The sequence below is a fragment of the Orcinus orca genome, chromosome 3 (assembly GCF_937001465.1).
Source record: "Orcinus orca chromosome 3, mOrcOrc1.1, whole genome shotgun sequence".
Lineage (NCBI taxonomy): Eukaryota > Metazoa > Chordata > Mammalia > Artiodactyla > Delphinidae > Orcinus > Orcinus orca.
The window spans coordinates 37,860,496-37,884,352 of NC_064561.1; the positions used below are offsets into that span (position 1 = coordinate 37,860,496).

The 23,857-nt window shown below is 40.7% G+C and overlaps 1 long non-coding RNA gene across 3 annotated transcripts in view; it reads right to left on the minus strand.

Annotated features, from left to right (window-relative positions):
• The window catches only part of LOC117202205 (uncharacterized), a 166,256-nt gene that overhangs the window by 73,252 nt on the left and 69,147 nt on the right, over positions 1–23,857 (minus strand). The gene's annotated exons all lie outside the window — the stretch shown is intronic.

The window sequence follows — 23,857 nt, forward strand, 5'->3', positions numbered from 1 at the left end:
GACATGGAAAAAACCCAAGTGCCCACCAACAGACAACTGGCTTAAGAAGATGTGAGATACACACACACACACACACACACACACACACACACGAATATTACTCAGCCATTAAAGAACAATGAAATAATGCCATTTGCAGCAACATGGATGGACCTAGAGATTATCATACTAAGTGAAGTAAGTCAGCCAGAGAAAGACAAATATTATATCACTTACATGTGGAATCTGAACAATAATACAAACGAATCTATATACAAAACAGAAACAGTCTCACAGACATAGAAAACTTACAGTTACCGAAGGGGAAAGGGAAGGGATAAATTAGGAGTATGGAATTAATAGATAACAAACTACTATACATAAAACAGATAAGCAACAAGGATTTACTGTAGAGCACAGGAAACTATATTCCATACCTTGTAATAACCTATAATGGAAAATAACTTTTTAAAGTATAAATATTTATAAAAGTATATATATATATATAAAACAATCACTTTGCTGTACACCTGACACTAACATAAATATTGTAATCAACTATACTTCAATTTAAAAGAATCCCAGATGGGGAAAGACATAAATACATACAGACATACATACACAAATCACTCCACAGGGTGAGAGACAGTGAACGAATACCTTGCCTCGCTCTCCTTCCTCCCTCCCTCAATCCATCTTTTGCCGACGCTCCTAACTGGCAGAAATCGACAGGAAGCTGAAGAGCAAGGGAACTCATAGATCAGTGGTTCTCAAATGTTAACGTACATCAGGATTACCTGAGGGCTGTTAAAGATTCCTGAGCCCCCACCCCCAGATTTTCCGATTCAATTGGTCTGGGGTGAATGGGGCTCAAGAATCTGCCACAAGATCACCATCAATGCTAGCATGATGCTGACTCCAGGACCAGACATTGAGAACACCTGCCAGAAACCCTACCCTAGAGGCCAGCCTCCTAGGGTACAGAACATGGTGGAAGGGGTGAAAAGTTGATCCTGAGGGGCAAAAGGAGACTATCCAGCACACACTCATTTATCCAATCTACACCGTTAGACCAGAGGTCAGCAAACCTTTTCTATAAGAACCAGAAAGTAAATATTTTAGCCTTTGCAGGCCATATGGTCTCTGTTGCTACTACTTAACTCTGTATTCACAGCACAAAATCTGTCACAGACAACACAAATGAATGAGCATGACTGTGTTCAATAACATTGGACTTTCATTCTTTATTTATAAAATTTTGTTTACCACAAACTCATTTAAGTCTTACCCACCTCTGTATCTCCACAGTGTTCAAAAACGACCACTACAATCATTTGCTGAGTGTCCACATATAAATGCCAGGAACCTTACAGGCATTATCTCTTCACTTTGAGGACACCTAGATTTACTCTGCCCCAATTAGGATCAGCACTTGTGTAGCTCTCAATTTATATAAGCCAATTTTTCATCTCCACTCTATGTCAGGAACTGCGTGAGTCACTCGGGATCCAGATGTGAAGGAGACAGCCACAGTCCCTAGCTTTGAGGGTTAACCAGCTAATGAGATGTCAATTAAGGTTTTCTGGTTGCAAGCAACAAGTGTGAGCCTGAGTAACTTAAATAAAATGAAATGTGTTGGCAAAATACTGAAATGCCGATAGGCTTGAAAGACAAACAGGTCAGCCATTCTTCAGAAAGGCTGGAAACCAGAATACATCCCACAAGGGTTGCCAAGTCCCAAGCTCACTCCCTGGATTCTTGGAACTCTGTCCTGGATGGGGCTCTGCCTTAGGCAGGTTTTAAAACTTCCCCAGATGATTCTAATTTGTAAGCATGGTTGACAACTACTGCTCTGGTCTCTTCAGCAGAGTTGTTTTATTTTTCTCCTATGTCATTCTGTGTATTAGTAGATCACTGGCTCCTGGTAAAGTTAAAATAAACTTTTGAAAATATACCCCAATTCCCCACCAAGTTTAATAGGTGGACAGCAATATACCCCATGTTTATAGCAGTCATTTTGCCTCAAAGTATTCTCAGGTGTCTCAACTCAAGTGAGCTTCATGGCTGCCCTATGACGTAGACGGCACAGATGTTATTATTTCTCCTTAAGACAAGAAAACTGAGGCTCAAGTAAGGGATGGGCCCAAGTGAATGGCAAGAGCTGAGACTAGACCCCAGATCTCCATAGGGCAGTGGTTCTCATTAGAGAACCACTAGAACATTAGAGTGACTCATTAGAGAACCACTAGAACATTAGAGTGACTACGACACACCTGGATACTTGTTCCAATGCAGTGTACTTGACTTCAAATCCAGAGGTTCTGATCCAGTAAGTCTTGAGTGAGGCACAAGTACCTACAATATCACCCAAGTGATTCTGATGCACCCGGCCCCCAAATCTCAGTTGGTGAAACACTGCCAGCGAGGAAATCATCCTCAGCCCATGGCTTTGAATATGACCCTGTCCAGAAGCAACGGAGTGGACCAGCTGACCAATTCAAGATGCTTTCCAAACCGGTAACATTTCCTCTGCTTTTCCCTTCATCCTCTTATCTGCTAATATTAGCTTTTCAGAGAAATAACAAAGACAAACTCTAGATCAGCAATAGTGAGTTTCCGTTCACCTCAGATCAATCAGTAATGGTTTCTTAAAGCCTTGGATGGAGAAGCAATGAGACTGTACTGGGCACAGCAGGAAAATATATTGTGATCAGTTAGTGATGTCTGTCAGGGACACGCTGAGGATTCTGGCAGTCGAGGCTATCATTGCTCTAGATAGGATTTATCCTTTGTTGTTTTTTGGTAGAAAGAATATTTCTACAAAGAGAGACCTTGTTTTTAACTACAGACAATGAGAAATGATTTTTTTAAATTGCTTCCATGCTTTCCATAAACTACGGGTTGTACTCGAGACATTCTAGATGCCATGATTCAAATGTAAATATCCCCTGAAATCCATCAATGTCTGGGTAGTTGATTAAGCACCATGGACTATAACGGTGTTCCCTTTTCCGATCTTCAGGCATTTTTTATTTTTGTGAGCTGATGTATTACCACGATGAGCGTACTTTCTCACACATTCTGCTCACGATAACAGATGAGGTGTGAAATTGATTCTGAACACCTAGGAAGGTTATGATTTATCATCATCCATTAGGCCCTGTGGAGCTTTACAGGATGAATCCCAACTACACTCAGAATCCAACCACACTTCTGGAAAGAGGACACTTAATGACTCAAGATACATTAAGTACAGCTATTTCACAGCTGGCACCCAATAAGGGGCTCCATTTCATTCAGTCAGTCAACAAATATTAACTATGCACCTAACATATGCCCAGTACTGTTTTAGAAACTGCAGATAACACAACGGGCAAGAAAGACTCATTTATCCTTAGAGCTGGCTTCCCTCCCTGTTAACTCACACTCACTACTGGCCAAACACACCAACAATGTGGCACCTGGGGATCAATACTTGAGGTGGTCTGAACTGGATGTCATCCTACAATTTTCTGAAGGTACTTGGGGGAGCCAACTTGTCAATAGCCAACGCTGCACCTTCAGTGTTAATACTCCCTGTACAAAGGATGTGCCCATGGAAATCACTGATGAGTGAGGGTGTACGGCACATGAGCCCCTCAGGAAGTCACTCAGTCAAGAAGGGGCTTCAGGCCTTACCTAAATGAAAGTATGTAGACCTCTGGAAAGAATTCTCTCTCCTGCTAATCAATGCCTAAAACCATATCCTTACCCAGAGCTGGGCAAGGGAAAAGGGAGACAGGACATCGAAAACGCGTAAGGGAGTTGTTTTTAATACACACTCCTAAGGTTTTGTTCTGCTGTCCCAGAATTCTGCCTCTGCAGTTCTGGCCTAGGCTCCAGGCAGATCTATAAAAGCACCCATGGGTGATTCTGATGAATCTAGAAAACACTGTCTTCAAGTTTCATATAGATACAGGCCTCACCAGTGTCAAAATACAAGGTAGAGATTATGAAACCCATGTGACTGGGAATCACCCAGCTCAAGTGCTAGTCCTGCTTTTGTCTTTAATCAGCTGTGTGACCTCAGACAAGCCACTGCAGCTTTCTGGGCCCCAGTTTCATTAGAGACACAATGAGGGGAGAAGGAGTAGATGATTTCCAAAGTGTCTTAAAGAGCTCAGGTTATGGAGTTATTTCTTTTACATGTGCAGGCCAGTTTCAAACACTAATTGATTAAGCCTTGGTATAAATAATCACTGTTAAATAGTTCTTACAGGAAAGTAATGCATATTTAAAACACACTCGTGCCACATCAGTCCATTACATATTTAATTGTCTTCAGGATCCATAATTAAGCTTCTGCGGCACTCGGTGTGGAATTTTTGTAAACTCCCCAGTAGCAGAGTCATCCTTGTACCATTTGTCACCCTGCCTTCTGTCTTCCTGCCCCTTGCCCCATCCTTTGGATGTCCCCTCAGCTGTGGTAGTTAGTCATTATCTGACTTAAGTGGAAGCTACTGGGTTTCTCTAACAATATGTAAATTCCCTCTTCTCATTAGAGGATCCAGAATTGTGACTTTTTACAGACCTTTAACAGACTGATTGGATTAATATTCATGCTGATTGCCTGCCTCTCTATACCCCACTCACTCACACCATCATGCAAATCCTCTGTGCTGCTGGCTAAAACCATTGGCCAAGCAACTTATCAGATGACAAACATCAAGATTTTTGTGTCTATTGCTTCTCCATACAGATAATCTCCTTTGAGATAATAATGAATGAGACCAAACTCAGACTTTCTTGCCCATTCAGCATACTTATCTTGTCTTCACCCCTACCTCCAGCCTAGTTATAGGTCAAAATCAGCAAGAGTAATTTCCCAGGAATTCTTCACCAAGCCAGTGTTCATCTTTGGGATGGGGCTTATAGTTCACTACCCACCTAGAATCATAGCATATTAGAGCAATAGATCTCAAAACTCTAATGGGATAAGAATTCCACAGGGGCGTGGCAGTTGTTTTCCAGTCTGCTCGCAGCCCCACACTCCCCAAAGCAAGTCATAAGTCCAGCCCACTCAAGAGATGGAGGGATAGACTCCACCTATTAAAAAGGAGCAGTCCCATTAAAATCCTACTAACGAAGTCCTCACCCTCAGCACATCCCTTGTTCCTTTTACTCCCCCTCTTCCTCACACCATTATTACCATGACAGACTATAGGCAAAATGGTCCCCATTAATCCCTTCTATTTATTCCCCTTGGCAATGTGACTATAAAGCTCCTCCTGGACTTCCCTGGAGGCACAGTGACTAAGAATCCGCCTGCCAATGCAGGGGACACGTGTTCAAGCCCTGGTCCAGGAAGATCCCACATGCCGTGGAGCAACTAAGCCCATGCGCCACAACTACTGAGCCTGCGCTCTAGAGCCCACGAGCCACAACTACTGAGCCCGTGTGCCACAACTACTGAATCCCACATGCCTAGGGCCCATGCTCTGCAATAAAAGAAGCCACAGCAATGAGAAACCCACGCACGGCAACGAGGAGTAGCCCCCGCTCGCCACACTAGAGAAAGCCCGCGCACAGCAACGGAGACCCAATGCAGACAAAAATAAATAAATAAATTTGTTAAAAGAAAAAAAAAAAGCTCCTCCCATCAACAGGTGAAATCTGTTTCTCCATCTCTTGGGTCTGGGCCGGCTTTATGACTTGCTTAAGCCAGTAAATAGTAGCAAAAGCAATATGCCAGTTCCGATTTTAGACCTAAAGACCTTGCATGCTTCCTTTTGGAATCTCACTAAGCTTCTGCGTGAATGAGCCTGAGCTAGTCTGCTGGAGGATGAGAGACCTCACGGAGAAGCAAGTTCCCCAGCCAGCAATCAGTCAGACCACAGAACCAGAGCCACCTAGCTGGCCAGACACCCACCACAGATACATGAGGGACACCAGCCAAGATCAGAAGAGCAATCCAGTTGTCCACTAGACTGGGGAGCAATAACAAACAATTGTTCCTTTATGCTACTAGTTTTAGGGTGTTCTATAACCCCACAACAGATAATTCATGTAATAATTGTTTCCTTTCATTAAATCTCTCTTCCATTGCTGTTTCTCTGACTGGATCATGAATGATAAAGGAAACTTACTAAAAATGCAAAAGCCCAATTGAAGCACCCCAGGCAATTTTGATATACGTGGCCTCAGAACATTCTTTGCCAAACACAGCTTTCAAGGGGCTGTGGAAATTATCTTGTCTAAACTCTCACCTCTCAAGCAGTTTATAGATAGGATCACCTTTAGGCAAAACCTCAGTCTGATCAAATATTTGGTAACCAATTCCAATGTCCAAGAAACATCACAGCACTGTCAGGGATCTTTTTTTTTCCTAGCTTCATTCCCTCAAGCTGCAGTTTTTGTCTCTTTCCTTGTATTTCTAACTTAGAAGAAAAAAAAAAACTGGCTGGCAGATATTCTCTACAAGTAAAACATTTTTTACCCCCTAGGTTAAACAGCTGCAGCCAAATTCTTTAAATTTTCATTCTGGCTGCTTGGAATTAAAAAAGAAAAATGTAATTAGTTCCTGATGTACAACATAATGATTTGATATTTCTATATATTACAAAATGATCACCACAGTGAGTCTAGTTACCATCTGTCACCATACAAAGATATTACATTATTATTGACTATATTCCCCTTGCTGTACCCTTCATCTCTGTGACTCATTTATTTTGTAACTGGAAGTTTGCACTTCTTAATCTCCCTCACTTGCTTCACTCATCCCTCCACCCCTCCCCACTCTGGCAACCACCTGTTTGTACTATGTATCTATGAGTCTTTTTCTGTTTTGTTTGTTCATTTGTTTTGTTTTCTTGGATTCCACATATAAGTGAAATCACATGGTATATGTCTTTCTCTGGCTGACTTATTTCATTTAGCATAATACCCTCTAGGTCCATCCATGTTGTTGCAAATGGCAAGATTTCATTGTTTGTTTTGTTCGTTTGTTTGTTTGTTTTTGCAGTAGCGGGCCTCTCACTGTTGTGGCCTCTCCCGTTGCAGAGCACAGGCTCCGGACACGCAGGTTCAGCAGCCATGGCTCACGGGCCCAGCCACTCCGCGGCATGTGGGATCCTCCCGGACCGGGGCACGAACCCGTGTCCCCTGCATCGGCAGGCGGACTCTCAACCACTGCGCCACCAGGGAAGCCCGATTTCATTGTTTTTTAATGGTTGAATAATATTCCATTGTGTGTGTATATCACATCTTCTTTATGTCCATTCACCTATTAATGGACACTTAGGTTGCTTCCATATCTTGGTTATTGCAAATAATACTGCAATGAACATAGGAGTGCATATATCTTTTTGAATTAGTGTTTCTGTTTTCTTCAGAAAAATACTCAGAAGTGGAACTGCTGGATCGTATGGCAGTTCTATTTTTAATGTTTTGAGGGAACTCCGTACCGTTTTCTATAGCAGCTGTGCCAATTTACACTCCTACTAACATGCACAAGGGTTCTCTTTTTTCTACATCCTCTCCAACACTTGTTATTTGTTGTCTTTTTCTCTTTTTAATTGAACTATAGTTGATTTACACTATTGTGTTAGTTTCAGGTATACAGCAAAGTGACTCAGTCATACATATATATTCTTTTTTAGAGTCTTTAATTATATGTTATTACAAGATTTTGAATATAGTTCCCTGTGCTATACAGTAAATCCTTGTTTTTTTAATATATAGTGGTGTGTACCTGTTAATCCCATACTCCTAATTTATCCCTCCCCCCGCCTTCCCCTTTAGTAACTATAACTTTGTTTTCTTTGTCTGTGAGTCTGCTTCTGTTTTGTAAATAAGTTTATTTGTATTATTTTTAGATTCCACATATAAGTGATATCATATGTCTTTCTCTGTCTGACTTCACTTAGTATGATAATCTTTAGGTCCATCCATGTTGCTTCAAATTGCATTATTTCATTCTTTTTTATGGCTGAGTAATATTCCATTGTATGTATATGTATATATATTGATGTATATTATGCCATATCTTTATCCATTCATGGACACTTAAGTTGCTTGCATGTCTTGGCTACTGTAAATAGTGCTGCTATGAACACTGGGGTGCATGTATGTTTTTAGAGTTTTCATCTTTCTGGACATATGCCCAGGAGTGGGATTGCTGGATCATATGATAAACTCTAGTTTTTAAGCAACCACCTTACTATTTTCTATAGTGCATGCAACAATTTACACTCCCACCAACAGTGTAGGAGGGTTCCCTTTTCACCACACCCTCTCCAGCATTTATTATTTGTAGACCTTTTGATGAAGGCCATTCTCACCAGTATGAGGTGATAACTTATTGTACTTTTGATTTGCATTTTTCTAATAATTACCAATGTTGAGCATCTTTTCATGTACTTGTTGGCCATCTGTATGTCTTTGGAGAAATGTCTATTTAGGTCTTCTTTCTACCCATTTTTTGATTGGGTTGTTGCAGTTTTTTGGTTTTGTTTTTTTGTTTGTTTTTTGGTATTGAATCGTATGAGCTGTTTGTATATTTTAAAAATTAAGCCCTTTTTGGTCACAACATTTGCAAATATTTTCTCCCAGTCCATAGGTTATATTTTCATTTTGCTTATGGTTTTCTTTGCTGTGCAAATCTTTTAAGTTTGATTAAGTCTCATTTGTTTATTTTTGCTTTTATCTCTCTTGCCTTGGGAGATGATTTAAGAAAATATTACTCAATTTATATGCAAGAATGTTTCACCTATGTTCTCTTCTAGGAGTCTCAACATAATAAAGGCCATATATGGCAAGCCCATAGCTAACACCATAGTCAGTGGTAAAAAGCTGAAAGCCTTTCCTCTAAGATCAAAAACAAGACAAGACTGTCCACTCTTAGCACTCCTATTCAACATATCACTGCAAGTCCTAGACTTGCAATTAGGCAAGATAAAGAAAAGTTATTCAAATTAGAAAGGAAGAAGTAAAATCTTCTCTACTTGCAGAAGACCTATCATATACAAAAAACCCTAAAGTCTCAAAAAAAAAAAAAAACCTGTTAGAACGAAAACAAACTCAGTAAAAATATACAAAAATCAACTGCATTCCTATACAATAATAGTGAACTATCCAGAAAGAGAAATTAAGAAAACAAAGTCATTTAAAATAGCACCCAAAAGAATACTTAGGAATAAATTTAAGCAAGGAGGTGAACGATGTATACATTGGAAACTATAGGACATTGGTGAAAGAAATTGAAGACACAAATGGAAAGATATTTTATGCTCATGGATTTGCGGAATACTGTTAAAATGTCCATACTACCCAATGCAATGCAATCTCTATCAAAATTCCAATGGCATTTTTCACAGATATAGAACAAACAATCCTAAAATGTGTATGCAACCACAAAAAATCTTAAATAGCCAAAGCAATATTGAGAAAGAGCAAAGCTGGAGGTATAACACTTCCTGGTTTCAAACAATATTACGAAGTTATAGTAATCAAACGGTATGGTATTGGCATTAAAATAAAGACATAGATCAACAGAACAGAATTTAGAGCCCTGAAACAAATCCACACATATATTGCCAATTAATTTACAACAAAGGAACCATTAATATACAATGAAGAAAGGATAGTATCTTCAATAAATGGTGCTGGGAAACTGGAAAGCCACATGCAAAAAAATGAAACCAGACCCCTATCTTAATCCATTTTGAATTGATTTTTGTGTATGGTGTGAAGATTTAGATTTGAAATGACAAGACTCCTAGAAAAAAAAAAGACATAGGAGGTAAGCTCCTTGACATCAGTCTTGGCAATGATTTTTTGGATTTGACAGCAAAAGCAAAAACAACAGTAGTAAAAACAAACAAGTGGGACTACATCAGATTAAAAGCTTCTGCACAGCAAAGGAAACCATCAACAAAATGAAAAGGCAACCTACTGAATGAGAGAAAATATTTTCAAACCACCTATGCGATAAGGGTTTAATATCCAAAATATATAAAGAACCCATACAATTCAAAAATAAACAATATAATTTTAAAAGGTGCACAGGAACTGAATTGACATTTTTCCAAAGGAGACATACAGATGGCCAACAGGTACATGAAAAGGTGCTCAACATCACTAATCATCAGGAAAACGCAAATCAAAACCATATGAGGTATCACCTCACACCTATTAGAATGGCTACCATGAAAAAGAAAAGAGACAACAAGTTTTGGGGAGGATGTGGAGAAAAGGGAACCCTTGTGCACTGTTGATCAGCATGTAAATTGGTGGTGCCACTATGGAAAACAGTATGGAGGCTCCTCAAAAAATTAAACAGAACTACCACATAATCCAGCAATCCTTCTTCTGGGTATATATCCAAAGGAAATGAAAATAGGATCTGGAAGAGCTATCTGCACTCCCATATTCATTGCAGCATTATTCACAATAGCCAAGATATCAAAACAACCTAAGTGTTAGTCAACAGATGAATGGATAAAGATGTAGCATATATATGTATATACACAATGGAATATTATTCAGCCATGAGAAAGGACATCTTGCCCACTGTGACAACATGCATGAAACTTGAGGTCATAAAGCTAAGTAAAATAAGTCAGACAGAGAAAGACAAATACTACTATGATATCACATATTTGGAATCAAAAAACCTAATTCATAGAAACTGACTAGAACTGTGGTTACCAATGTCTGGGGGAAGGGGGAGATGTTGGTCAAAAACTACAGACTTCCAGTCATAAGATGAAAAAGTTCTGGGGATCTAGTGTACAGCATAGTGCTTATAGTTAATAATACTGCATGATATAAAGTTATTCATTATATATATGAAAGTTGCTAAAAGTTGCTAAAAGACTAGATCTTAAATGTTCTCACCACAAAAATAAGTATTCTGTGATGTGATGGAGTGTTAGTTAATGCTATGGTAGTTGCCATTTTGCAATATATAAGTGTATCAAATCAACACATTGTACATCTTAAATAGGTCAATTATATCTCAATAAAACTGGAAAAAATCTAAAACTCAACAAATGACTTGGAAATTAGAAAGGTTTGACCAATGATATGCACCACAACTTACATTATTTGCCAAGCAGTTTTAAAATATAGATAGATGGGCTTCCCTGGTGGCGCAGTGGTTGAGAGTCTGCCTGCCGATGCAGGGGACACGGGTTCGTGCCCCGGTCCGGGAAGATCCCACAGGCCGCGGAGTGGCTGGGCCCGTGAGCCATGGCCGCTAAGCCTGCACATCCGGAGCCTGTGCTCCGCAACGGGAGAGGCCGCAACAGTGAGAGGCCCACGTACCGCAAAAAAAATAAAATAAAAAAATATAGATAGATAGATAGATAGTATATAAACTAAAAGGGCTTTTCAAATTAGTTTATTTTATATGTTGATTTTCATTACCAAACAAGTTATTAACTACTTTGAGCATGACCTCTGCCTGCTACGTGCCAGGACCATTATACTCTTATTTACTCCTGTTAGACTATAACTGGTTCCATGGCCCACCCAGAAGGCAGGAATGCCTTCCCTTCTATCATAAGATCAGCATCCTGGCACATAAGAAGTGTCTGTAAATTCCTGAATCACAAACTCATACGGCTGGAATGGACTTTAAAGATTATAGCCAAATTTCACTTTACACCTGAAAAAAACTGAGATCTGGGCAGGGGAACTGACTTGCACAAGAGCAAACAGCTATGCTAGAACCCAGACCTCCTGACCCTCATCTAGGAGGTACACTGTAGCTTAAGGGTTAGGAACTTATGCCAAGATATGGGTTCAAATGTCAGTTTGGGGGACTTCTCTGGTGGTGCAGTGGTTAAGAATCCACCTGCCAATGCGGGGGACACGGGTCTGAGCCCTGGTCAAGGAAAATCCCACATGCCGCAGAGCAACCAAGCCCATGAGCCACAACTACTGAGCCTGCACTCTAGAGCCTGCAAGCCACAACTACTGAGCCCATGCACCACAACTACTGAAGCCCGTGCGCCTAGAGCCGTGCTCCACAAAAAGAGAAGCCACCGCAATGAGAAGCCTGCACACTGCAACGAAGAGTAGCCCCGGCTCGCCGCAACTGGAGAAAGCCCGAACGCACCAACAAAGACCCAACACAGCCAAAACTTAATTAATTTTTTAAAAAATTAAAGATATTTCTTTTAAAAAGTCAGTTTTAATTTCTCAGCCCTTCAGACAGAGAAAGACAAATATCATACGATATCACTTATATGTGGAATCTAATTTAAAATGATACAAATGAACTTATTTAAAAACAGAAACAGACTCACAGACTTAGAAAACAAACTTTTGGTTACCAAAGGGAAAAGGTGGGTGGGAGGGGAAAATTAGGAGGTTGGGATTAACATATACACACTACTATATATAAAATAGATAATCAACACGAACCTACTGCATAGCACAGGGAACTAGACTCGATACTCTGTAATAACCTATATGAGAAAAGAATCTGATAAAGAAGGGATACGTGTATATGTATCACTGAATCACTTTGCTGTACACCTGAAACCAGCATGACGTTGTAAGTCAACTATACTCCAATATAAAAAACCATTTTAAAAAATAATAATTTCCCAGCCCCTGCAAAATTTAGACACTCCTACTTCCTAAGGCTGTAAGAGTCAACACACCTATGCATGTATGTGCTCTCATTATCATCATTATGGTTTTGACACTACCCCAGGGAAGACTCTTATTTTTTCATCTTAATCCAAATATCCCTCTACTCAGATGCCCTCTCCCACAGTCACAAAAGGAACATGAAAGGGCCGGAAGTGGGAAATGGAACACAATGACAACTGATTCTCATATGAGTAACAAAGCTTGTCTGGAAACACCAAGGAACACAAATGGCATGACTTGAATGCCTCCTGGCTCCAATGCCAGCGTGGCCCTGGGGCAGCATCATAGTTGCTAAATTACTTGCAAAATTGTGCTAGGGAAAGCAGGCCAGTGCTCAGATGAGCAGCTCACAGCAGCCTGCACTGGGCCCTGAAAAAGCCTGCTGTTGCATCAGCAATATCTTGAACTCTCACTATTGGCCCAGGGAGCACTTTTCAGTGAGAGCCTTGTAGACAGACATCAGAACTCACCACTAGCGAAAACCAACAACAAAATTAGGAAAGAAAAAAAAAAAAACCTGCAGGGTTGGTAAACCCCCCACCAACGGAAAAAAATTCATGGTTGGAAAGGTGAAAATGCCTAGAAAATAAGATTAGGAGAAAATTAGCATAACTCAAATGAAACTAGGTCTTCTAGCTCCTGCTTCTCCATGTGGGGTCATATTCAAAATAAACACATACTGGACCCCAAAAGTCTCAAGAAGCAGCGAAGACTTTAGGGAAGGTATCTTGAAGCACAAACGGGAAATTGCGCCCCGTGCTACAGAACAAGATTGAATTTCCTAAAACTCCTCCCAGGTGATTCACAAGCACACCTCCTTCTCCTCAAAGGTGCCCTGTGCACTGCTGTCCTTCTCCTCCTTCAGAGCTTCTCAGCAGCATCCCATCCAGGGTCCTTTCTCCCTGGTGGCTTGGGTCCCTTCCTCCTGCAAAGCTGCCCACCTCCTGGCACTTTCTTCTGTCTGCTGCCCCAGCCAGCACTGCAGAAGCAGGCCGCTGAGCAGCAATCTCCTCCCCCTTAGCAGGCAGGAATGGGAGACCAAATATTTATACTTTACTGCATTCTCTTCTAAGAAACCATTTTGAGTAACATTAAGTACATTTTGCAAGCGACAGTACAGTTATAAAGGTCGCCAACCCAAGCGCTGAAGAAGAAAAAAAAAATCAAACTATTCTGTGAAACACTTTCTTCTACTACTCAAAACAGATCATTTCTGTTTGGGAATCTATTGGAGCAGATTCTTCTATAGGTTTTCTATTCAACAGACTGCTCTGTTCTTTTCTAAGGTTTTAAAAGAGCCCCTGTTGGCTTGAAATTTAATCTCTTTTTTGTTTTCAGTCACCCTTGTTTCATCTTCTCAAGCTTTAGCCAAATGCTTGGGAACCATGTGACCATTACACAAACCTCACCATTTTTAAAGAGCTTATTTTCCTAGGCCTAGATTTCTGTGAATAACTGAGAGGATGAAACCTAAACAAATCTCTCTTAAGTCAAGCCACACACACGCACATTACTTCTCCTGGAACAGCAAGCCATTCTGTCAGGTTCTCATTTTAAAGAGCCTACACTGAATTATACCATGTAAACATATTATGGGTATTTTTGTGTACAAATAAAGAACTATGTTATGTCCAAACCACAATGTTTCCAGATTATGACATTTTTCAACAGACACAGCAGGTGCCCAGTGCCCTAAAACGTCTAAGGGCAGAAAATCTTTGCCTCATCCCTGAGCTGCATTTCCTCTTGCAGCAAAGGTGGTTGTGCTGTAGAAGAAACGCCACGAGCCCTGGAGTCACAGAACCCAAGTTCAAGCCATGACCCTGACTCGTATAGGCTCTGGGACCCTGGCCAAATGCTAATGAAAGATGAAATCTGCTATCTCCTAGTAATTAAATATAACTACATATTCCTTACAGCTTCTTTCATCGACAGAGGGAGTTTCTCCAGGCTTAGGATCTGTGCTGGTCTTGAGACTTGCTTTGACAAATAGAATATGGTGGAAGCAACAGCCTTGCAGCTTCTGTCTCCACCATCTTGGAATGCTTCCCTGAGACCACCATGTAAGGAAGCTAATCTAGTCTATGCAGGAGGGGAAGCAACGTGGGGAGAAGCAAGGCATCATAGCCCACATCTAACATCAACTGCCAAATATACCACTGAGGCTCTCTTGGACCCTCAACCCAATGGACCCTCCAGCATTTTGAGTCTGGGCAAAACCAGCAGAGAAGCCACCCTGCCAACCTACAGAAGAATGAAGAAGGAGTCATTGTTACAAATGAACTTATCTATGAAACAGAAACAGATTCACACACATAGAGAACAGATTTGTGGTTGCCAAAGGGGAGGGGGTTGACGGAGGGACAGATTAGAAGTTTGGAATTAGCAGATGCAAACTATTATATATAAAATGGATAAACAACAAGATCCTACTGTATAGCATAGGGAACTATATTCAATATCTTGTTATAAAACATAAAGTGAAAGAATATGAAAAAGAATACATATATACGTATAACTGGATCACTTGGCTGTACACCAGAAACTAACAGAACATTGTAAATCAACTATACTTCAATAAAATTAAATTGAAAAAAGGAGTCGTTGAGAGATTGATTCAAGATGGCGGAGTAGAAGGACATGCTCTCACTCCCTCTTTTGAGAACACCAGAATCAAAACTAACTGCTGAACAATCATCGACGGGAAGACACTGGAACTCACCAAAAAAGATATCCCACGTGCAAAGACAAAGGAGAAACCACAATGAGATGGAAGGAGGGGTGCTATCACAATAAAATCAAATCCCATAACTGCTGGGTGGGTGACTCACAAACTGGAGAACACTTATACCACAGAACTCCACCCACTGGAGTGAAGGTTCCGACCACACGTCATGCTTCCCAACCTGGGGGTGTGGCAACAGGAGGAGGAATTCCTAGAGAATCAGACTTTGAAAGCTAGCAGAATTTGATTGGAGGACTTCAGCAGGACTGGGGGAAACAGAGACTCCACTCTTGGAGGGCACACACAAACTAGTGTGTGCATCGGGACCAAAGGAAGGAGCAGTGACTCCACAGGAGAGTGAACCAGACCTACCTGCTAGTGTTGGAGGGTCTCCTGCAGAGGCGGGGGGCAGCTGTGGCTCACCAAGGGACACGGACACTGGCAGCAGAAGTTCTGGGAAGTACTCCTTGGCGTGAGCCCTCCCAGAGTCCGCCATTAGTCCCACCAAAGAGCCCGGATAGGCTCCAGTGCTGGGTCACCTCAGGCCAAACAACCAAAAGGGAGGGAACCCAGCCCCACCCAGCAGCAGACAAGTGGATTAAACTTTTACTGACCTCTGTCCACCAGAGCAACAGCCAGCTCTACCCACCACCAGTCCCTCCCATCAGGAATCTTCCACAAGCCTCTTAGATAGCCTCATCCACCAGAGGGCAGACAGCAGAAGCAAGAAGAACTACAATCCTGAAGCCTGTGGAACAAAAACCACATTCACAGAAATATAGGCAAGATGAAAAGGCAGAGGGCTATGTACTAGAGGAAGGAACAAGATAAAACCCCAGAAAAACAACTAAATGACATGGAGATAGGCAATCTTCCAGAAAACAAATTCAAAATAATGATAGTGAAGATGATCCAGGACTTCGGAAAAAGAATGGAGGCAAAATTCAAGAAGATGCAAGACATGTTTAACAAAGACCTAGAAGAATTAAAGAACAAACAAACAGAGATGAACAATACAATAACTAAAGTGAAAAATAAACTAGAAGGAATCACTAGCAGAATAACTGAGGCAGAAGAACGGAAAAGTGACCTGGAAGACAGAATGGTGGAATTCACTGCCGCTGAACAGAATAAAGAAAAAAGAATGAAAAGAAATGAAGACAGCCTAAGAGACCTCTGGAACAACACTAAATGCAACAACATTCAATTATAGGGGTCCCAGAAGGAGAAGAGAAAGGACCTGAGAAAATATTTGAAGAGATTATAGTTGAAAACTTCCCTAACATGGGAAAGGAAATAGCCACCCAACTCCAGGAAGCACACAGAGTCCCAGGCAGGATAAACCCAAGGAGAAACATACTGAGACACATAGTAATCAACTTTACAAAGATTAAAGACAAAAAAAAAATTACTGAAAGCACCAAAGGAAAAAAGACAAATAACATAGAAGGGAACTCCCATAAGGTTAACAGCTCCTTTCTCAGCAGAAACTCTACAAGCCAGAAGAGAGTGGCATGATATACTTAAAGTGATGAAAGGGAAGAAACTACAACCAAGATTACTCTACCTGGCAAGGATCTCATTCAGACTCGATAGAAAAATCAAAAGCTTTACAGACAAGCAAAAGGTAAGAGAATTCAGCACCACCAAACCAGCTCCACAACAAATGCTAAAGGAACTTCTCTAACTGGGAAACACAAGAGAAGAAAAGGACCTACAAAAACAAACTGCCAAAAATTATGAAAATGGTAATAAGAACATACATATTAATAATTACCTTAAACGTGAATGGATTAAACGCTCCAACCAAAACACACAGGCTTGCTGAATGGATACAAAAACAAGACCCATATATATGCTGTCTAAAAGAGACCCAATTCAGACCTAGGGACACATACAGACTGAAAGTGAGGGGATGGAGAAAGATATTCCATGCAAATGGAAATCAAAAGAAAGCTGCAGTAGCAATACTCATATCAGATAAAATAGACTTTAAAGAATATTATAAAAGACAAGGAAGGACACTATGTAATGATCAAGGAATCAATCCAAGAAGAAGACATAACAATTATAAATATATATGCACGCAACATAGGAGCACTGCAATACATAACACAACTGCTAACAGCTCTAAAAGAGGAAATCGACTACTCAATAATAGTGGGGGACTTTAACACCTCACCTACACCAATGGACAGATCATCCAGACAGAAAATTAATAAAGAAACACAAGCTTTAAATGTCACAATAGACGAGATAGATTTAATTGATATTTATAGGACATTCCATCCAAAAACAGCAGATTATGCTTTCTTCTCAAGTGTGCAAGGAACATTCTCCAGGACAGATCACATCTTGGGTCACAAATCAAGCCTCAGTAAATTTAAGAAAACTGAAATCATATCTAGCATCTTTTCTGACCACAACGCCATGAGATTAGAAATCAATTACAGGGGGAAAAAAGTAAAAAACAAAAACACATAGAGACTAAACAATACATTACTAAATATCCAAGCGATCACTGAAGAAATCAAAGAGGAAATCAAAAAATACCTACAGACAAATGAAAATGAAAACATGACGATCCAAAACCCAGGGGATGCAGCAAAACACTTCTAAGAGGGAAGTTTATAGCTATGCAAGCCTACCTCAAGAAACAAGAAAAATCTCAAATAAACAATCTAACGTTACACCTAAAGGAACTAGGGAAAGAAGAACAAACAAAACCCAAACTTAGCAGAAGGAAAGAAATCATAAAAATCAGAGCAGAAATAAATGAAACAGAAACAACGAAAACAATAGCAAACATCAATAAAACTAAAAGCTGGTTCTTTGAGAAGATAAACGAAATTGATAAACCATTAGCCAGGCCCATCAAGAGGGAGAGGAAGAGGACCCAAACCAATAAAATTAAAAATGAAAAAGGAGAACTTACAACAGACACTGCAGAAATACAAAGCATCCTAAGAGACTACTACAAGCAACTCTATGCCAACAAAATGGACAACCCGGAAGAAATGGACAAATTCTTAAAAAGGTATAACCTTCCAAGACTGAACCAGGAAGAAATAGAAAATATGAACAGACCACTCACAAGTAATGAAATTGAAACTGTGATTGAAAATCTTCCAACAAACAAAAGTACAGGACCAGATGGCTTCACAGGTGAATTCCATCAAACATTTAGAGAAGAGATAACACCTATCCTTCTCAAACTCTTCCAAAAAATTGCAGAGGAAGGAACACTCCCAAACTCATTCTATGAGGCCACCATCACCCTGATACCAAAACCAGACAAAGATATTACAAAAAAAGAAAATTACAAACCAATATCACTGATGAATATAGATGCAAAAATCCTCAACAAAATACTAGGAAACAGAATCCAACAACACATTAAAAGGGTCATACACCATGATCAAGTGGAATTTATCCCAGGGATGCAAGGATTCTTCAGTATACACAAATCAATCAATGTGATACACCACATTAACATATTGAAGAATAAAAACCATATGCTCATCTCAATAGATGCAGAAAAAGCTTCTGACAAAATTCAACACCCATTTATGATAAAAACTCTCCACAAAGTGGGAACAGAGGGAACCTACCTCAACATAATAAAGGCCATATATGACAAACCCACAGCAAACATCATTCTCACTGGTGAAAAACTGAAAGCATTTCCTCTAAGATCAGGAACAAGACAATTCCACTATTATTCAACATAGTTTTGGAAGTCCTAGCCACGGCAATCAGAGAAGAAAAAGAAATAAAAGAAATACAAATTGGAAAAGAAGAAGTAAAACTGCCACTGTTTGCAGATGACATGATACTATACATAAAGAATCCTAAAAATGCCACAAGAAAACTACTAGAGCTAATCAATGAATTTGGTAAAGTGGCAGGATACAAAATTAATGCACAGAGGGCTTCCCTGGTGGGGCAGTGGTTGAGAGTCCGCCTGCCGATGCAGGGGACACGGGTTCGTGCCCTGGTCCGGGAGGATCCCACATGCCACGGAGCGGCTGGGCCCGTGAGCCATGACTGCTGAGCCTGCATGTCTGGAGCCTGTGCTCCGCAAGGGGAGAGGCCACTGCAGTGAGAGGCCCACGTACAGCAAAAAAAAAAAAAAAAAAGAAAAAAGAAAGAAAAATTAATGCACAGAAATCTCTTGCATTCCTATACACTAATGATGAAAAATCTGAAAGAGAAATTAAGGAAACACTCCCCTTTACCATTGCAACAAAAATAATAAAATAACTAGGAATAAACGTACTTAGGAAGACAGAAGACCTGCATGCAGAAAACTATAATACACTGATGAAAGAAATTAAAGATGGTACCAACAGATGCAGAGTTATACCATGTTCCTGGATTGGAAGAATCAATATTGTGAAAATGACTATACTACCCAAAGCAATCTACAGATTCAATGCAATCCCCATCAAATTACCAATGGCATTTTTTACGGAACTAGGACAAAAAATCTTAAAATTTGTATGGAGACACAAAAGACCCCGAATAGCCAAAGCAGTCTTGAGGGAAAAAAATGGAGCTGGAGGAATCAGACTCCCTGACTTCAGACTATACTAGAAACCTACAGTAATGAAGACAATATGGTACTGGCACAAAAACAGAAACATAGATCAATGGAACAGAATAGAAAACCCAGAGATAAACCCACGCACCTATGGTCAACTAATCTATGACAAAGGAGGCAAGGATATAAAATGGAGAAAAGACAGTCTCTTCAGTAAGTGGTGCTGGAAAAACTGGACAGCTACATGTCAAAGAATGAAATTAGAACACTCCCTACCACCATACACAGAAATAAACTCAAAATGGATTAGAGAACTAAATATAAGACCGGTCACTATCAAACTCTTAGAGGAAAACATAGGAAGAACACTCTTTGACATAAATCACAGCAAGATCTTTTTTGATCCACCTCCTAGAGTAATGAAAATAAAAACAAAAATAAACAAATGGGGGCTTCCCTGGTGGCGCAGTGGTTAAGAGTCCGCCTGCCGATGCAGGGGACGCAGGTTCGTGCCCCAGTCCGGGAAGATCCCACATGCCATGGAGCGCCTAGGCCTGTGAGCCATGGCCACTGAGCCTGCGTGTCCGGAGCCTGTGCTCTGCAACAGGAGAGGCCACAACAGTGAGAGGCCCGTGTACCGCAAAAAAATAAAAAGTAAAAAAATAAAATAATGGGACCTAATGAAACTTAAAAGCTTTTGCACAGCAAAGGAAACCATAAACAAGACCAAAAGACAACCCTCAGAATGGGAGAAAATACTTGCAAATGAATCATCAGACAAAGGATTAATCTCCAAAATATATAAACAGCTCATGCAGGTCAATATCAGAAAAACAAACAACCCAATCCAAAAATGGGCAAAAGACCTAAAGAGACATTTCTCCAAAGAAGATATACAGATTGCCAACAAACACATGAAAGGATGCTCAACATCACTAATCATTAGAGAAATGCAAATGAAAACTACAATGAGGTATCACCACATACCAGTCAGAATGGTCATCATCAAAAAATCTACAAGCAATAAATGCTGGAGACGGTGTGAAGAAAGGGGAAACCTCTTGCACTGTTGGTGGGAATGTAAATTGGTACAGCCACTATGGAGAACAGTATGGAGGTTCCTTAAAAAACTAAAAATAGAACTACCATATGACCCGGCAATCCCACTACTGGGTATATACCCAGAGAAAACCATAATTCAAAAAGACACATGCACCCTAATGTTCACTGCAGCACTATTTACAATAGCCAGGTCATGGAAGCAACCTAAATGCCCATCGACAGACGAATGGATAAAGAAGATGTGGTACATATATACAATGGAATATTACTCAGCCATAAAAAAGGAACGAAATTGGGTCATTTGTAGAAACATAATGGACCTAGAGACTGTCATACAGAGTGAAGTAAGTCAGAAAGAGAAAAACAAATATCGTATATTAACGCGTGTATGTGGAACCTAGAAAATGGTACAGATGAACCGGTTTGCAGGATAGAAGTTGAGACACAGATGTAGAGGACAAACGTATGGACACCAAGGGGGAAAAGCGGCGGGGGGTGGGGGTGTGATGAATTGGGAGCTTGGGATTGACATGTATACACTGATGTGTATTAAATGGATGACCAATAAGAAAAAATAAATAAATAAAAGATAAACATACAGAAAAAGAAAGGAGTCGCTGTTGCTTTCAGCTACTAATCTTTGCGGTGGTCTGTTACATAGCAAAGACTGCATCCCTATTTCCTCATTCAAATGGGACAATAGGGCTTCCCTAGTGGCGCAGTGGTTGAGAGTCCGCCTGCCGATGCAGGGGACATGGGTTCGTGCTCCGGTCCGGGAAGATCCCACATGCCGCGGAGCAGCTGGGCCCGTGAGCCATGGCCGCTGAGCCTGCGCACCCAGAGCCTGTGCTCCGCAGCGGGAGAGGCCATGGCAGTGAGAGGCCTGCGTACCGCAAAAAAAAAAAAAGAAAAAAAGGGACAATAATGCCTATCCAACTACTCATCTGTTTATTCAAGAGAGTTGATGGCTTACTACATAATATCTATAGATTATATATTCATATATAATTAAGAATCAAATGAGATAATGGCTGTTAATGTACTTGGTAACATTAGTTTTACTATTGTTAATAACACCTCCCTTTCACTGAGCTCCCACATTTTTTAAGCACTTAAAATCCACTTTGTATTTGATCTTCTCAAAGGATCAGACAGCATCATTTTCAGCCCTCTCTGATGGAGCTGACCCCTTAACACCTGCCCTTCTTCTACATACTCTCATTAGCAAAGAAGCCTGCCCTTGGATTAAGGACCTCTGGGACTTTCCTCCTACTGGAGGAAATAAGGAATTCAATCCTTATGGGGAGCCCACAGCCACTGCCATAAAGTGCTAAAGATGCAGGGCCTGCCCATTACCATCCCAATGAGAGCTTTTAAAAAAATTATTTACTAACAATAACAACTAAAATGTATTGAGCACTTACTATGTGCCAGGTACAGTTCTAAGTTTTTTACTGAACTGTTGTCTGACTCAACAGCACTCTGAGGTAGGTACGATTATTATCCCTATTTGGAGGTAAGGAAACTTAAGCCCCAGCAATGTTAAATCACTTACCCAAAGGCAGACAGCATGAAGTGGACAAAGATTCAATCCCTGGTAGTCTGAGGCCAAAGCGCCCCCCTTAATCATGGCCCTGGTCTGCTCATTCTCCTACACCATGTTTCACTGTGGCTCCCAATACTCGTCCAGAACAAAGATTGTGTCTTTTCCAGCTAAGTTCATCGGAGGTGAAGTTCTGTGACCCTAGCTAAGCTATCTCCTTCTCTAGACCTCTGCCTCATGCCAGGTAAATTATGAAGGGTTAGACCAGGTAATGTTGAAAATCCCTTCCAGCCCCGAAAATTAAGATGGTAAATTCTTCCCCAATATCTTGTTTTATTCTGAGTTTTGTTCTCTTTCTTACTAAGGCAACTAAAGAACTTTAGGGGACGAAAATGAAAAGCAGACGCTATAAAAATGTGTTTATTAACTAATGCAGGGAAATGAAACGGCACCAGAGGAGATTCTATTTATAACTGCCTCGAGGATTATGCCATCATCTACAGTATTTAATTTTTTTATGCATTCATTCAGAGCTGAGACCCTGTAGGGGTGCTCTTTAAGCCTGACACTGAATGAAATAATTCAATTAAAATAGGCTCAAGGGGTTTCCCTGATGGCGCAGTGGTTAAGAATCCGTCTGCCAAGGCAGAGGACACAGGTTCGAGCCCTGGTCCGGGAAGATCCCACATGCCACAGAGCAACTAAGCCCATGCGCCACAACTACTGAGCCTGTGCTCTAGAGCCCGCGTGCAGCAACTACTGAAGCCCGTGCTCTAGAGCCCATGCTCCGCAACAAGAGAAGCCACCACAACGAGAAGCCTGCACACCACAACGAAGGGTAGCCCCTGTTTGCCGCAACTAGAAAAGCCCACGCGCAGCAACAAAGACCCAACTCAGCCAAAAATAAATAAATAAATAAATTTATTTTAAAATAAATAAATAAATAATAAAATAAAATAGGCTTCAGGCTTCTGCAAGGTATTAACTTCCTGAAGAGAAGATTTAGGACTTGCTCTAGGCGCTTCAGCACCAGCATTGGTGAGACCACAGGAAACTGTATGAAGGGCTCAGTAAGAGGGGTTTCTGGAGACATTGGTGGCGGTGACATTTCTGGGCTGCCTGGAAAGGGGGCTGTCAGAGTAGAAATTGTACCTCAGGGAAAAGAGACTCTGTCCAGAAGTTTCCCAACAGCTCACTGGAGTCTGACAGGCATTTTACCATATTGCTCTGGATGAAACCTATCCTTTCCCAGCAGGAAGTGAAATTTAATAATGATCATTAACATGTACCATTCATTGAGCGCTCTCAGTGAATATCCTCAGTAGAGTATTGACCTAAGCACTTTCCATGCATTCTTACA